At 39.6% G+C, this 15,744-nt stretch overlaps 1 protein-coding gene across 1 annotated transcript in view; it reads left to right on the top strand.

Moving 5' to 3' along the window:
- The window catches only part of ZNF407 (zinc finger protein 407), a 378,271-nt gene that overhangs the window by 44,567 nt on the left and 317,960 nt on the right, over positions 1 to 15,744 (top strand). The gene's annotated exons all lie outside the window — the stretch shown is intronic.

Consider the following 15,744-nt stretch of genomic DNA (forward strand, 5'->3'; position numbering starts at 1 on the left):
AGACTTTTAGAAAAAATCTTGTTTTCATTTCTGTGAAAATTCTTTCAATGCCAAACTGAGTAAAATATTTACAAACACTGTGATTATATAGCTAGCATATAATTTGGTAACTAAAGGCACTTGCTGGGTAATTTGACTTAAAACTTTTAGTAACAATTCTGGAATGTGCATAGTTATATGATTTAAGAACGCTAAGGCTTGAAAAAAAAGGTTAATAGACCCAGAAGATCTCTTAGTGATAGAAAGCTATTTATACAAAGAAAGTTATATTAAAAATACCATATTAAACTACTAAATCATATATCTTTACAAGTTTGAGATTGTAAGACTGATAGAATAAATTAAATTTTATCTTACTGCATCTAGGATTGTTCATTTTCTGATCCACTAAATTAAGCACAAAGAGTACTGGTTTCTTAGAGAGAAACCTGATATTAAACATTTGCTTTAACTGTTCATTTCCAGTAGATGGCTACAGTTCACTACCAAACTGGACTTATAATAGATTTTTACAGTAACTAAATCAGAAGATGAAGGTTGAATTACTATAAATGAGTTGCCCTGTACATTTTTCTTATTTCATGTGCTTAGTCATCTAGCATTGTTATTTTTTTAAAGAACGTCATTTTAAAATGACTGAAAAGTAGTATTTTCCACTTTCTCCTCTTTGATCAATGTGTAATAATACCCTTATTTATTTTATCACAAATTATTTACTTTTTATAATTCCATATTATATGAGGAATACTAGTGATTATTGAATTATATAAAAATTATACTATTGTAAGAATCCTGTAGATTCCATAAGTTATTGCTTCCCTAAATTCAATCATTTTATTTTAAAATTTATTTTAGTTTTTACATTGAAGCACTGTGGGTCATTTATTACTTGTGTTGTCTAAGTTTACTGGCTTTTGCTAAGTGTTATTTCAAATGTAATACACACGTACATATATGTGTATTTTTTAAAAAATGTGTTTTTCATTAATCTGGATCTGCACTTAAATATTTGAAGCATAATTTAATCAAAGCTAAAATAATATAAGTACAGGTTTACTACTTGGAAAAATATTTATTAGCTCATAAAGTACTTAAAATCTGCATTGCAATTGGACATGTGTCTCTCCACTAGGCTATAGAAATAGCGCGCAAGCCTAGCACTGAGATGATAAGTATCACTATTGACTTTTCACCCACAACCATAAATATAACTGCACAACATCTGAGCAAATGAGTCTGAATTTATTGTGTATGAGGGGGTTTTGAATGCAACAAAAAAGGTGGAAAACACTAGACTTTTTTCCCCCTCCTCAGGATTGCTGTGTAATTTGTCTGTCTTCTTTCACTGAATATTTGTTTTTGTTTATTTGAGTTGTGTGAGTGTGTGTGCTTGTGTGTGTGCGCGCGTGTGCACATATATAATATCAGTGTGATTTTATGTCCTGCTGGTATTGGTTGAACCAAGCAGCTCAAGGTTTAGCTTTTCGTTTTATTTTACAAGTGAAAATGTCGGTTTTGCGTGATAATGTAAGACTGCAATTTTAGATCCTTTTTTAATCAACTCCCAATTTATATAGCTGGCTACCACTGTTTAATCTGTTATTAATAAGCATTTTGCTCGGCTATACAAATTATAAAAATAATGCCAAGGTTCCAGGAGAATTTTATTTTCACATTTAGAGTTTACATGCGCATATCACATTCTCTCCCTTGGAGACAAATGAATTATTTTTGTATTTTTTATTGATGCTGCTGTCTGTATTTGTCATTATAATAGAAGGCGATTATTAAGAAAAGGGCCACAGTTGTGACTAATTAAAAGAAATTTCATTCACACATTTTGTTAAGGGGTAGTTGAAATATTCAGATGAATCTTTGTGAATCAAATAGACTTATAACTCACAACTTCAGAAAGGTTGCTTTACGTAAAAATAACTGATTTATTTTTCCATGACACTTAAAATTTATATAAATGTATATAAATTTTGTAAATTTATATAAATGAGGTTGTTTTTTTTTAGGATAGGCAGTTCATTTTTTATGGATGTATGTTAGTGTTCATATACATACATACATTTTTAGCATGCATGAAAAATCCTTCATTTGTTAAAGACGTTAAAAAGGACAAAGGACATTTGAGCCCACCCTGAGACCCGGCCCTGTAAGTTTACAAAAGGACTGGGGAACACAGATTTTAATAATGCGAACAATATTAGTCCTGTCCCCTCTGGCGTTTGGACCTGGACATACTGATTGTATACTTTGATTCTTAAACTGCGGAGCTGTATCAGATGCCCTCGAGAGCACCTGGCCAAGCTCGAAACAGCTCAGTGATTACAAGGGCAGTGCCTAGAGGGCAATTAAGGGACAGGGCAGGAGAGAGACAGTGATGAGTCCTCACAGCACCTTAATGACGCTCAGAAAGGGAAGCTGAGAATTAGGGAACACTCGCAGCTCCCAGGGAAAGGTTGTTGAGTAATGTGGAGACTATTTACCAAGAATAGTGTTTTTGTATCTTGATATTTATATAATCAAAGGCAGATTTTTATATTCTGCCACTTAATGTATTTAACGTATTCTTTTAGATTAAATTAATAATTTAAATTTTATTAATAAAAGCCATTGTTTTTTTCCTATATTGCTGCTTATTGTGCTGAAGTTTGATTTAAATAATATACTTGCTTTGAATGCTCTATTTTAGTAGGTTATTTTCCTCACTGTTGAGTTTGTAGGTGTTTTTCTTTATTGATATACAGTAATTGTAGTCAAGTGTTGAATTAGTTTTTTTGTGTGTCTGTAGACTTCCTGTTTGCTTATTTATTGTATTTTTTGAGTTGTTAATATCCCCAGTGGAAAGCAAACTTTTCTTTATCTGATTCAAGCCTGTGAAAGCTATAAAATTGAGCATAATCTCTTGAAAGATATCTTTTTTTGCGTGTGAAATTATATAAAAAGGATTATAACAGAAAGAATTTGTAAGTATATGTAATTCATACAAGAGCATTGGATTGATTTGAAATCTGGTTTATTTCGCTATTTCACTGCTGATTTTTGTGACTCATATTTGTTGCTTAAAAATACATAATGCAGATATATTCCTGTGTGATTTCCTATTTGTGCACTTGCATTATTGTGGGCGAAAAAAAAAGTGAAAAGGAAAACCGCTATGAGTATGAGATTTGATAGCATCAGCCTAGTTCCTTAGCTAGAATCTCTTGCAGCTGCCACGTTGTTACAGGTAGTGATTAATGTATGGGCTCTCCTACCTCACTGGTCTTTGCTGTGGTATATGCTCACGTATACAGACATGAGCTGAGAGATGACTGACTCTACAGTGTTCACCTTCAGAACACTTGGTTCTTGGCTCTTGCTCACAGCGTTGTCTGAACCACTTCTCACACACCACTGCAGCAGCCATCACTATGCTTCAGTAAATGCTGTGGGCAACTGGGGCGAGTCAGCGGTGCTATTTCTAGCGTGACCACTAGAGGGAGTTAAGGAGTGTCCCTACGATTGCGCCCTCCTCCTTTCCCCTTCTTCCCCAATCTCTTAACCTTGGCCTTCCCCGCCACCTCCCTTCCTTTCTTCTTTCCCTTCCTTTCTTTTTCCCTTCCCTCTCCTTTCCATTTCTTCCCTTCCTTTCCGCTCTTCCTCTTTTTTTGTGTGTAGAACTGAAAATATTACTGTAACTGTACCTCCCTGCACAGTTGAACATCACTACAGTATAAACAGCAGTTTGTCTTTATTTTTTAAAAAGTTGCTTAGTAAATGTCATGTATTTTTGAAACTGCTATTTATATTATTAGAGGAGGACAAGATTCTACAGTTTTAATGAGTACAGTACTCTCAGAAGAGTGTTACTACCTAATGAATATTGAATTGAGTTTAAAATAATATGAAGGAAGACTATGATATATAAAGTATGCAGTATGATTATTAGAGATGATGTGTGTAAAAATAGCCATAAAATAATTATTTAGAAACTATTTCATTCTACTTTTGTCATAATTAGAATGACTGAGGTTGTGAATATTCCTCAATTGTGTCTTTCTAATTAAAATTCATTTAGGGGTCTCTGACTTGGGTCTGTGTTACATGGTTATTTGCTTGGAGTCTTCTCATAAAAACAGGTAGATATTTATTCAACTATTATAGTCACTAAATTTGACCTAAACACCCATAAATAAATAGTTTAGTTTTCGCTAAAGAATAACTATTAATGTAAATTTCAGTAGGAATTTAAAACACTATGTATATTTGTCCTTTAAATTGCATACTTAAAATATATTATTGCACACATAATATGTTTTTACTTTTTTATATATTCATCTGGGGTAATTTGAGCACATGTTAATATTTTTGTTTCCAAATTTGCATTCTCTGGGTATTTAAAGATCACGGATTTTTTGAAATAGCCAGAGAACTTAATACTGGCATGTTTTGGGCTTGATTTCTGATTTTATAATACATAAATTTTTATTTGTTAAAGATTGGATTTTAATGATTTTCATTTTATCCTTGAGAATTCTCTTGTGTTTTATAAAATAAACCCTTTTCATTGTTCATTGAAAATGCTTAACATATGCAGACTTGATTAAGCACCATGTAGGATGTTAGTTATTATAGAATAAATGCATGTATAAAAATATACGTCTGTTTATTAAATTAAAAAGAAATGTGAAATAAGACTATGTTTGTCTTTTACTTAATTTTGAAATTGACTGTTAAGATCAGTTTTACTTAGCTAAAACTCATTGCTATATTTGTATATGTCAGAATATTTATTGCAAGAAGGTTAGATACTTGAATGGTAAAATCATCTTAAAATTAACAACAGTTGCAGAAGCTGTGTAAACTTGACAATGGTTACAGGAGCTATGGTTGATGGTTGTGTTTGAGAAAATAAATAGATAAAACATTTGTGAATCTTTTAATGATTATATTTCTTGATGGTTTTCATAAGAAAGCACGTAATTTGTGATGACTTCAATAAAAAAGCAGCAGCAAAACTTTTTGAGTTAGCGGCAAAGTAAATGGGGCAGGTTTTGCATTTTGAACAGAAATGTTATGAACTGTGATTGAATTTATCGTGAAAGTGTGTCAGTATTAATAAAAGTATTTAGGTACAAGTTTGCTGGGCTTTGTAGCCTTTTTAAGGTTAAGGATTGGTTAATGTGAAAAGTCACTTCTGTGCATTTGGTGTGTACAGAAAATGACAAATATATTTCTATGCATTTTGGATTATTATGCCATTTCTTATTTCAAACCCTTTTTGTCAGGACACCAGGCAAAACAATGATGCTTTGAGGACGTAATTAAAGATATTGTTCAAAGAACAACTTTCTGCATATTTGAATTATTACTGTCATCAAAATCATACAAATATGGAAATATGATTGCCAGAAGCACATAAATCAATGATCAGCATGGCCTCAAAATCCAATAAATATGTAGAGTTAAATACTTTAAAATGCAAATTGTGCCTGATGATTTGCATATGGTGGAGTTTAAAGGAAATTTGTTGCTTAACAACCTCTAAGGTGTAGCAGTTAGGGCTGTGGGTAAACATAGATTTTTTTATTCATCGTTGGTCAAGTTGCAAGATTTGATAAATGATGGGAGACTGCTTTCCTTGGTTAAAATGACTGCAATCTTTACTGAATCCTAAAACTGCCTTCAAGTCATCTGAATAATTAAGAGTTAATTATTCTTCATCCATCTAGATCAGAACAGGACAGATTTAGGGAAGGAATTTATAATTTTTGCCTCGCGTCCTGTCATGTCGTAATGTGATAAACTAAACTGACTCCAAATAATATCTAGTGACCTGATAGTAATTAGGACTCACAAAGCATTTTTGGTGCAGTTTTTTAATTGCTTACATCTATTCGAGAAATACACATTAACAGACTTATAAGTTTAATTGTCTCCAAAGAAAGCAATATCAAATCCATGTCCCATTACTATTATGTTTTAAGTTCATCACTGGATACACACTAACACAGCATATAAGTTTCCATGTGTTTTTCTAGAAATAGCAAGTGGTGACTCCTAAAATGTTATTAGAGGAGATTATAGACACACTGGGAAAAATTATTTTAAGAAGTTATGCTGAAAGGGCAATGAATCTTTCTTTACCTATTTTAATTTGAAGTATTAAAATAATAAACCTATTTAAAGAGCTTCATTTGCTCATAATTAATATAATGATGGAACGGATAACTCGTGCAGATTCACCAATAATACACATTATTTTAAGAGGCTGAAAAAAGGCAACTGAAAGTTAAAGAAATAAACTGTTTTGTACTATTATCTGTTAAAAGCAGGTGGCATAGAATTCACATAATACCCACTGTCTACTTAGGGAATTTTTTACCAAACGATTTTCTTTGAGAATAGAGTGTTTTGTGAATGTTTACTGATCACAAGAAGAATTGTAATAAAGAAATCAATATGCATGATCCCTTTCCATGTCGTACAACAGGGTTACACTGTTAGGTTAAATACAGGCAGCATTCCTTTTCAGAAAATCAATTTGCTGTATAGCCTGTAACAGCCGGTCTCTGCACACAGTCATTTGATGTTGTGCACACAGTAAATTTTGTATTGGCACCTGCAAATAGTATTGACTTCTAAAAGGCTGTAAGCCTAGTAACCTGACTTTAAGAAGAAAAGCCAGTCCCTTAATAATAATTCAAAAACTGCTATTATTTCTTTTTTATACTTGGTCATAAACTAGTCATTTCAAAAAGCCATTGCTTGGTTTTTGTATTTTAGTAGAAGTGCCAAATGTGATTTTAGTGAGGAATATAATTTTTATATTCATTAATTATACCTGTTTACATTCTGACCAAGTGTTTCCACATTTCCAGGTTATCTGCATTTCTCAAAAGCACAATTTTTAGGCTCAGCAGCAATTGCTGATTATTTTGAAAAGTGAGTGTGCCTTTGAAAAGATGAGATTATTTTATAGTTTCTTTGTCACTTGCCTCCACTTACAAATAAAACAAAAATTATTTTAGAGAAGAAAAAAGTTTACTGAATATCCCAAGCTGCTTAGTTGCCATATGTCGTTGTTACTAAGGCAAATATTAATATTTAGTGGAAATGTGTGAAAACATTTTATTTTTAGATCTTTTTACTCCTCAAACTAAATTGGGCTCCTAAAATGCTGCGGCCATTTTTGATGTAGCTGTTTAATTTAAAAGACCAGCCCTCCTGTTAACGATCATATTTTCATGAAGTAGTTTCTGTCAGCACAGTTAGAGTACATCAGAGTCACTCTGACCCGACCCGCAGGCCGGAACGCAGTGTCTGCGTTTCAATCATGCGGGTGAGTTTCTTTTTCAGGGTGATCGACTGGAATACAGCAAAGCCTTATGTCACTCAGTCTTTGCAGTTTGGTCAGGTACAGTCATTGTTCATTGGTCCCTATTCATTTGTTGATTTTTGTAAGACCTTTTCTCTAGACTGCATGCTTCTCACAGAGAATTCTTTTGGTTCATGAAAATACGCATTTAAATTGTAACTGAGAAAGGGCTTTAACCTGTTAAATTTTACCCCAGCTTGCTAGAGGAGTGATGGGTCCATAAGACTAAGAATTTAAAATAGTAGAGAAAAATACTACAAGTGATTTTTGCGTAGTAATCAGTCCGTTGTTGTTCTGCTCCCATTCGCATCCTTGGACTCACCACGTAACAATGGACAGTGTATTGTAAGAGCTGATTATTTCATAAAATGCTTTTCAAATACAACATTTAGGCTTGCAAGCATTCAGAAGTGTGAGGAGAAATGAGTAGGTTTGGTTAGGCTGTATATTTACCTGTGTTTTAAATGTTTATAGAAGCCACCAACATTTAAAAAATAAATCATCATTTATAAAACGAGTTTACCCTTTGAGGAAAACATTCTCGTAATAGGCACAAAATTATCCAAATAATAGTGTAAACCAAGCCAGGCATAGCAGCAGACAGAAAAATGCATTCAGCCAGTAGGATCATGCGTCTGTTTGATTCACATAATTGAAAGTGTTTCATACTATTATTGCAACTTGAAGGCTTGTTTAAGTGTCTAACTGTCAGTCACTTTGGAAGGTGAAAAGTATTCAATTGTCACTCTGTCAGTCAATAGAGATGAGAACTGTCTGCCTAATGGATTTCTTTACATAGACGTCTGCATGGAGATAGAAGTCAGATCGATGTGTTGTCGTGAGGGAGTGCGCACATGACACTGCCAGGCGCTTTGTAACTGGATTTCTGTGACATCTGCATCCTCGGACTGTCTGTGGGAGGGGGAGGCGGGGCGTGCCTGGGGTGGGTGGACACATGCCTCGCCTCACGGGAGAGCACTTTCTCGTCTTACCTGTGTCCCCGAAAGCCTCCCTTCTGAGCTCTAACAACAGTCTCGTTTTACTTCAGTTTCAGTGAGCGGGGTTCTTCATATCACAGTGGCACTGCACTTAGAAAGTTACATTTTGGGTATTCGTCACTAAGGAGCTCTTACTAATATATGCCATATGTAAAACCAAATAATACGTCTGCATTGGAAGTCACCTCAATTAGTGGTTCTTTTTCAGTAGAAGTTTTATCAACAGCTGGAATAAAGACGTAAAACCTTATCAACATTTTTGATGCCAGAAACCTGGGATTGGTGGGTCAAAGAAGAGATGACCATTGTGATTTAAAATACTTTTTAAAAAAGATTAGGGGGCTAAAACTAAGGAGAGATGAAATGTAAAGCCTTACATTTAAATGGGAAAAATGACCTGTGTGAGAATGGAGTGTGGGTCCTGGCTGACACGGCTGTTGTCCTGGGGAACTGGGAGACAGCTGTCAACAAGCCAAGCACTTAGGCTAGTGTCTCAGAAATGTCTAAGTGCCTTTTGCCCTGTTCAGATAATACCTAAATGAATGAAGCCAAATCTTAGACTGTCATAGGAACTCTGGCTACCTAGACACTCCACCACGCAGGGTGACAGTGTGGAAAGACCTCCCATCACATGGTCATGAGGGGTCTGAGGGAAGACAGGGGCTGAGCACAGCGGAAGCAGCACTTCATAACTGCTTCTTGGTGTCTTTCAAGGCCAGCGTCCGCAGGAGGAGGTCCCCTGTCCACTACGGTGGGTGCTGGAAGTTACACACAGACGTCAGCAGTTCAGCAGGATGTGACACCGGTGGACGCGGGTTATCATCCATTAACACCAAGGGCATAAGGACCAGTGGGCCTGGCCCAGCTGTTCCGAGACTGGACTCATACAGAGTAACATTTTACGAACAACAGTTACCGATTACCACCATCTTCACAAGCCCAAGCACCACACATACGAAGTACCTTAGTCATTTTAGAAAAATGAGTTTTTAAATCTAGTGACTGTTTTTTTTTTTTTTTAAAAACAACAACCAGAGTTCATAAATTGAGAAATAGAGTTCAAAAGGGTGTTGTTGAGTGCCATCTTCTTCCACTCTGCGGCCCCTCTTGATCTTGATTACTATTAACATTTATTAGCTTCTCCTACAGGTAAAAGACCAGGTTCCCAAGCAGAGTCACAGAAAGTTGATTTCATAGCATGGATGTGTGTGTCTGCTCCGCACAGGACAAGAGGAGCGGGTGGAGGGGGGCGGGCTGTTCACGGAGAGTGTCAGGCCGGTCGAATGTGTAATTTCAGTTTAATGTGAAAGATCAGGACACAAGGACTCAGTGAACCCGGGTTTGAATCCAGGTTCTGCCAATTCTAACTACATGACACTAGCTACTGCATTTTACCAGGCTTAGCGTCAGCTTTCTCCTCTGCAACATGGAGGATTTTGCAAAGAATAAATGATGCAATATATCTGAATTATCTAGCACTTTGCCAAGCAGAGTAAATAGTAAATTAGTTTTGTTCTGCTCATTCCATCTTTAGTCTTTTACTCTGTGTTAGGATTAGTTTGGCTACCTAGAGGAGAATTACTAACTTGCATTGGCTTTAATATGATACACGTTTATTTCTAGCTCACATAAAAGAAATTGAGAGTTAGTCTGGAACTTGTCTGGTGCTTTTCAATGTTATAGAAATCTAGGCATCTGTCTTTTCTGTTCCACTGTCCCCAGAGCAGGGCCCTCACCTCCCGGTCACCTTATGATCCAAGATAGCTGCTGGGGTGCCAGTCGTTGTATCTGCATTCCAGGTGGAGAGCCTGGCAGGGTGTCGGAGGAGAGGTCACCCTCTTCCTTGGAAAGAACCTATCTGAAAGCCCTATACAGTACTTTGAGTTACGGCTCATTGACCAGAGCTTAGTTGCAAGTGAAATGATGATGGGACATTGTTTCGGCTGGTCACATTGCCCATATTTCAGTTTCTAGGAAGGAGGGGGAGAACCGATACTGGGAGGCAACTTACAATCTCTGCCATCCTGTTCATGTAACATTAATTGAAACCTTTTTTTGTGATATATGGGTATAATATCTGCGACATGATACATGTGTACTGTTTTGAGAATGACAATGAAATGACACCTCCGTGCTCACCACTCAGTTTAACAAGTAGACTATTCAGTGCCCTGGAACCCCCTCCCCACACACATCTCCCTTCCCTCACTGGTAGCTACTGTTGTGACTACGTATTTGCTAATCACTCACTTGGTTTTCTTTATACTTGAACCTTCAAAGTGTATATTCCTAAAATGCATTACTTATTTAATTTAAAAAATCTGATTAGCAGGCATGAACCTCAATGTGTAAGGAAAGGGCAGCATCGCCCCTGTAGACCGAGGCTCCCAGGAGGAGATGGATTGAACAGTCTCGGCCTTAATCCAGCTCCCGCCTCCGCCCCTTCCGAGTGGTTGCTGTGCGAGGCCAGGAGTTATATCCCATTATTTTGTGTCCATTTCAGGGACCGTGTTGTGTGTCCAGCAGAAACACGTGTGGGGGCGTGGCTGCTGTGTTTTCTGTTTCCAGACACAGCAGTTGCTGCCTTCAGCAGCAGAGGAGGTGAGGGGGCGCATGTCTGTCTTCAGGAGCAGAGGTGACAGTGGACTTGTGAGGATGAGCGCCCTGCACCTGCCTCACGTCGTCATACAGCTTCCTCCAAGACTAGCTGCCTTTTCGGCCTGAAGTGTAGCTCCCATGCTGGCCACCTCCTGTCTCCCGTGTTTTTTTTTTAATTGATGTTATGACATATAACATGGTGTTAGTTTAAGGTGTAGAACGTGATGATTTGATAGATGTATATATTATGAAATGATTGCCACAGTAAGTTTAGTTAAGACCTCCATTTTTTGTTTTGTTTGTTTCTTGGTTTATCTCCTTTTGCTGAAGCTTCTTGAGAAAAGGTCCATGGGAAGTAGGTGTCTTTCATACCTGGTATGTCTGAAAATCCCTCTTTTTACCTTCATAGTTGGTTGATAACCTGACTGGTGTATCAGTTAGTTACCTACTGTTACATAACAAATTACTACCGCAGATCTAGCGGATTAGAACCACATCCAGTTCTGTAGGTCGGAACTTTGGACATGTGGTTTAGGTACGCACGTATGAAATGTGTTCGAGTGTTGAGGGTCAGTGAATTAAATACAGTAAATCTGGGAACGAGATCTGAATCTTATGTGGAAACCTGTTTCCCTGAGCTGTGTGTAGTTCCCTGTTTTCAGTCACTTACGGGATATTCCCGTGGGAATGCTCCCTTCCACTTCAGAGCCAGCTGAGGTCATGGTCCTCCCAGCCTGTGTCTCATTCCCAGGGTTCCCGTTTCTCTTACCAAGGGCTGCTGCGCCTCAGACTTGCACGTTGGAAAATTGCGTCTCTTCCCCAAGTTGGTGGGACCTGTCCCCTGGTCACCTGACCACTTCTCCTGGTGCCTTAGGGCTCACGCACACGCTTACCCTTCCTGTCAGTCCCGCTCCTCCCCACATCCTGTCTCTTGCTCAGGGGCTGCTCTCTGGCCTTGCTTGGGTGCTCTTTCCGTTGCCTGGAGTCTGGTTTGCATCCCACCATTGCTGATCACCCATGTCGACCCTTTTACTGAAGAAACTAAAGTACCTTTCTTTTGTGTATTACATTAAGTCTCAAATATTCTGCCAGACATAATTGTCCTTCCCCTTAGCTTTAATGACTAAATGAAAATTATGGCCAGTCAACTAATTTCCAGGTACAGTGCTTTCAGTGATGGGCAGCTTACACTAGCAATAACAACAGCCGTTGCTTTTAGTGACGATTTCCGATGTAGATAACGTACTCATCTTTTGCATGTAGTGTTGCAGTTAATCCTTACAACGACTGCATGAGGTAGGCTTTGTTATCTCTAGAGCAGAAAAGTGGAAACAGACAGGTTAAGTGGCTTTATCGAGTGTGTGTGTGTACGTGGTTCGAGCCAGGATTCAGCTGATTGTAAAGCTCCTAGGTGTCCCCATCTCACTGACTTGACAAGGCATGGTGTGCTCCTTTTCTGTGCTCTGGTACTAGGTTATGTGCCCTGCAGTTCAGACTTCTCTGGGACTGAAAATGTTGTCGTGCAGAGTACTGCGAGGCCAGTCGGGTGCACGCGCATCCAAGGCTGCCATTTTTAATTTTAGGCAGTTACTTTGCTATTGACAGAATTAAGCCATGTTTTAAGTGCGTTAACCTGTAAAAGAAAGATTGTTTCCACATAGAATGTGCTGTTCTCACCATTTTATTTACTTCACTTTGAGAAAGCCATGGAAGCACGGGATTATCAAAATGTTTGCCTTATTTCTGACTGTCATCTTTGTTCCTGTTTTTTGGAGCTGACTGGTTCATCAGTAAATTAAAGGAATCGTTTCCATTTCTAGTTCTTACTGCAGTGGGTTGTTTTGTTAATTGAAGCTATGTCTCAGCAGCCTTTGAAGTTGGAGTGCATAAACCCAGTGGTTGGAGTAAGTTTATAGATGCATATTCATCACCCCGAATTCCCAAAACGGCTTCTCAGCTTTAGGCAGTTCTGCTCCCTGCCTCCAAATGTGCCTTCTGGTTTTTAATCGACTGGTATTTATTTAGCACATTTTAAGTACCTAGCACTTACTGTAGATATAGAATACATGGATGGGCCTTGCCCTAGAAATAGGAAATGTGATCTGTAGACGTTTTAATTTTTTTCATGTTGATTTCCCCGTGCGTGAAGTTGCCTTTTCTGTTTCAGCATTTAGATGGTGCCTTCTTCAGGACTTTTGTCAAGAATCAGATCCTTGAAATATTTCCCATTGGGTAGAACATAGACGGACCTGTGTTGGTTTAGCACATACCATTTATTCATTCATTTCCGTTCTAAATGTTGTTCCATCGTTTGGGATATATCATTTGAAAAACACAAAAATCTGCTCTACTTTCACTGCCCATTCTCCTTCTCTTTTTAAAAAAATTATTCCATCTGCCTGGCTTTACTGGGTATTTGCTCTTTCCATTGTGCTGGTTTTCTTTTGTTTTGTTTGTTTGTTTGAGGTATAATTGACGTAACATGGTACTGGTTTCAGGGACACAACATAGAGACTCGGTAGTTGTACATACGGCGAAATGCTCACCACAGTGAGTCTAGTTAACACCCGTCAGCACGCCTAGTTATACCTTTCTTTTCTTGTCACGAGGGTTTTTAAGATCTTCTCTTGGCAATTTTCAAATATGCAGTCCAGTGTCACTGGCTGCCGTACGGTACGTCCCGACGTGTAACTGAAGTCCGTCCCTTTTCCCCGTTGGACTGCCCGTCTTCCTTACTCCGGCTGTTTCGGTAGCATGTGTTCTGCTCAGCTGCCCCGGACGTCTCAGCAGCGGGAGCTGCCTTTGTAAGAAGGAGCCACACGTCGACTGTCCACTCGTCCTCCTCTCTCACCTCTCGTACTGTGGGTTCAGGTAGGTGACTTCCTAGCCCACAGTTCCCGCTGACCTTGCCTCCCAGAAGGCAGGTGCCACCAGGCGGAACCTCTGCACTTCTTCGTGTGCTCCAGCCTCACGTCTTCCTCGAGCTGCTGCTGTGGCAGCCGGCTTCTCACAGGCCTTGGGCAGCTCTGTGCAAGTGCGAATGGACAAAGCCTCATCGCTGACCGAGACCTGGCTGCCCTGTGGGGACATCTCTGAGCCTACGGTGCTAGGACCGGCTGAGAAAGGCTCTCCCTGTCCCCACCCGCTCTGCCCCCTCCTCAGCCGTGCTAGGAGGGCTCCCCTTCCCCACATTCCTGCTGCCCGCCTCAGCTGTGTGGAATACGCCTTTTCCTCCTCTCTGCTTTTGGGGGAATCCAGGCGAGGAGACCATTTTTGTTTGGTCAGGTTTCATTACATGCCTGGTACTTAGTAAGTCCTCGAGCTCAGTTACTGACTGGCAGAATGGGAGGTTGGTGCCTCGGTCTCTCCTGTGTCCTCTGGTCTCTGGCTCGTGCAGCCCGGCCCCAGTGTGATGCTGACGTGCTCTGCACGGCCTTCCTCTGTTCTTCATCCTCGCGTTAGCCTGGGTAGACAACATTTTCAAAGCGCTCCTTAAAGGGAAAAAGGGACTAAAATACAATGTGACAAAAGGAATAAACAATCCGAAAAGACTGTATAAATCTGAACTTTTATCGCACATTTCTGAAGTGCAGACGTGTGGTTTTAAGAGCATTTGATGTAGGAAACCAGGGTCCACGTCCTTCCCTCAGCCCCCTGTGAGGAAGCCCCTTCTGTAGGGCGTGTTCTCTGTAGTTTGCGAGACGTCTCTGTTCCCAGATGCAGTGATGGCGAACAGGTGTGAGCAAGGTGGCCACGGCAGCAGAGGCCAGCCACCGGGCCGGCCACTGGGACTGTCCTTGCGGGGACTCCTGGCCGGTGGACTGGAGGACTGCTAATCCCTACGCTGTTCTAGGATTCTGTGTTTGTAAGCTCCAGTTACGATCTCGATGCTATTGGACCTATGTTTAAAATTTTGTTTATTTAGTACAAAAACCATCTGATTAATTTAACAAATAATGGAAGAAGTTATGTGCTTCAATGTACTGTAATGATTCACAGCACAACGTTTGGTGCCTGTGATGGCTCATTTTCTGTGTCAGCTAGACTGGGCCAGGGGACGCCCAGCGAACTGGTGAAGCATTATTTCTGGGTGTGTCTGCGAGGGTGTTTCTGGGAGGGGTTAGCATTGGATCAGTAGGCTGAGTAAGGAAGACTGCCCTCCCCAGGGGGGTGGGCACCATCTGATCTGGGGGGGGTCTTGGATAGAATAAAAAGACAAAGGAAGAGCAAATTAGCTCTCTTACTGAACTGGGACATCTCTTCCTGCTCTGGGACTTGAGAGCTTCTGTTCGTTGGCCTTCAGACTCCAGACGCAGGCTGACGTCCAGCACCGCTCTCCTGGTTCTCCTGCAGGCGGCAGATTGTGGGACGTGGTCTCTATCAGTGAGGGAGCCAGATGTTAGAATAGATCACGTATGTGTGCATGTGTACATACCAATACATACGTACATATCCGTATGTTGGTTCTCTCTCTCAGTGTCTGAACGACCCCAGTTCAGATCTCATCTCAGGCAGTGTTGCGATAGGCTTGGGATGAGTTCTCTTACCATGTTTCCCAGGTTATGTTAGTTTTTTGGTGGTTCCGTGTGCATTGGAAGAGTGTAAGCAGAAGAAAAGAGAGGGTGAAGTTAAAGCTTACTGGTTGGTGCTGCTGTTAGGTGGGTGTGCTCTGATTTGACCTCAGGTGCCCCCTGCGTGGAGTCCTTGGCAGGGAATGAAGGCTCTTCCTTCACTGGTGTTGTGAGAGGGTGGCGTAAGGGCAGTGGATGAGTCTCCTGT

This window comes from Rhinolophus sinicus, chromosome 4 (assembly GCF_057876585.1).
Source record: "Rhinolophus sinicus isolate RSI-liver-muscle chromosome 4, RSI-T2T, whole genome shotgun sequence".
Lineage (NCBI taxonomy): Eukaryota > Metazoa > Chordata > Mammalia > Chiroptera > Rhinolophidae > Rhinolophus > Rhinolophus sinicus.